Genomic DNA, 2,559 nt, shown 5'->3' with positions numbered 1-2,559 from the left:
AATGTTAGGTGTGCCAGGCACCGTTCTGAATTCTTAATATATGTATTAAATTTAGCAGATGAGCTCATTCATTTTTTTAAGCAAACCACTGAGGTAAGTACTGGCATTCTCTAATGAAGACAGTAAGACCCAATGTGACCTGCCCAAGTTTACACAGCCCTAAGTCACAGAGTTGGGTTATGAAGAAAGGCTGTGTGTCTCCAGAGGCAGCAAACTCAACCACCACTGACGCCGCCTCTGTCTATGGCGCAGGCAGAGATACCATCGTAGGTAAGTTTTAGTGGAAAGAAAAAAAAAATCACCCCCAGGAGCTCAGAACTGTTCCAGCAACAGAGAACCATAACCTCACTTGGGCAAAAGGCATCTAAAGGCATATTCAAAATAAGTCTTAACCTTTAAGAACAATCAATAGAATAATACAGATGTAGAAGTGACCATGAAACTGACGTGGTTTGATGATTTTTTTTTTCCCATAGGTGAGAAAATCAAGGATCTGAAAGGTCAAACTATCTTCTCCAAAGTCTCAGATCACTTGGAGGTGGAAGTATTCGTCCAGCTGCATAAGTTGCGAATACAATTGATTTCTTGAAACAAAGCCTTAGATGAGGGTAACAGGAATGGATTAAGCTACTGTCGTGACAATACTCCATCATAAACAACCACGACACTTCGGTGGGATGCGATGATAAGTGTTCATTGCCCACCAGTCTGGTGGGGTTGACTAGGTGCCTCTTCTGCTCCTGACTGGCTTTTGTATTTCTGAGAGTCAGCTCATCTAGCCGATTGTTAGCCTCGACTGGGGCAAGTAGGCTCTGTTCCATATTTCTCTTGTCATCTAGCTTGGAAAAAATTCTCATGTCAATGGAGGAGGTGCAAGGGCACACGTGGAAATGTGCAAGCATAATTTTAAGTCTCTGTTTGCCTGGTCATGACTCCATCCACCTCACTGGCCAAAGCCAGTTGCATGACCAGGCCCAGATAAGAACTGAGTGCGCTATAACTTATTTATATGGAGGAGGAAGAACAGCGCTTAGAGTTTCAAGGAGGAGGAAAGACATCAAACGAAGCCAAATTATGCTATGTTAGTTCTAACCTTTAAATTTTGAAGTCACGTCTTCCATGTGGGGGAACATTTGCTACATTTAATAAATCAAGAAAAATACATCATTTGGCTAAAAGAAAGGAAGTGTTGAATTTAAGAAGTGTGCACCATTTTTTTAAAAGTTAGTTTCACCATGCTGGCAGGCATCATACTGAATGTGAGGATTCTTAACTTATTTATAGATAAATTTATGGAGGTCCCTTTTAAGGAAAATCTGAGAAAAACAAAATTTAACTTTAATTGAATATATATGCAATTGAAATTAAATTTTATATAAATTTTATATTATAATTATATACATTATGCGAAAAAGTGGGTTTATTTTGGCAATATAAATATGGCTTAATTTATAAAACATTAATATATTAGCAATTTATAAAAGTTTAATATATTTGCAGCTTTTCCAGAATTCATCTAGAACTAATTTGGATACATGTAATAAAATATTAAAATGGTTTGCTTTAGTTAAATTAGAAATCTATTTTTTTAGATAGAGATCTATTTTTTAATGTTTATGAATGTGTGTGGTGAATGCTATTTAAGGATTAAAATATCTTCTTCAAGAAATTAAAATTCAAGTGTCACTTTTTAAAAAAAAGTTGTAGCTGTTATTCCTGGTAAAGACCAAAACTATTTTTCACCTTTTTTTTCTCTGCTAGTTGGCCTAATTTCATAATTCACCATCCTCTATCAATTTTTAAGCCTCTTGACAAGAGTTCTTTAAAAGCAAGCTCTCATAAAAGCAAAAAAAAAAAAAAAAAACCTAACTAAAATCAAACAAGCTCCCAAAATAAAACAAAATAAACACAATCCTACTAATACAAACTCTTGCAAAATCTGTTACTAAAAAGTATCTCATACTGTATTAAATTCCAGTTACAAAATGAAACATAAATGTAAATATCAAAAGGCTTCATTATAGTGTTGGCTTCTCAGGAAACTAAGGTTATAGAGCTTTGGGTATCTTCTTGTCTTTTTTTTTCTTTTTAAATAAAATTGTCGTAAGCAGGTTAATACTGTATTGTTACAATGGATCCCTCGCCAGCACACTGTAAGAGGTAAAATGTTTAAAATCTGATGTTATGATGTTATCCTTAAAAAACAACAACAAAAAACAAACAAACAAACAAAAATTCATTTTAGACATGAAAGTGCAATGCAGCATCTAAATTCAAGACTTTTACATTGTTTTTGTCAAAATGCCCGACCTACTCTCCAGGCAACTGCCCTGTCTTCGTACTGTAAGGAAACACTGCGTGTTGCTTTATGTGAAGATCTTTGATTTACTAGAGGAAGCACGTTTTCTCGCTCCTCAAAGCAACAGTAATTTCATTAACCTGTTGATGGGGAAAAGTGAGAGTTATAAAAGTATGAATGAAACAAAAGGAATGACACAGAGGTTGACAGATGAGATCAGTTGTGTTTCCTTTTTTCTCAATCCAGGACATATGGCATTG

The sequence above is a fragment of the Pteropus vampyrus genome, unplaced genomic scaffold (genome assembly GCF_000151845.1).
Source record: "Pteropus vampyrus isolate Shadow unplaced genomic scaffold, Pvam_2.0 Scaffold169, whole genome shotgun sequence".
Taxonomy (NCBI): domain Eukaryota; kingdom Metazoa; phylum Chordata; class Mammalia; order Chiroptera; family Pteropodidae; genus Pteropus; species Pteropus vampyrus.
Note: the sequence above shows the minus strand (reverse complement) of the source record.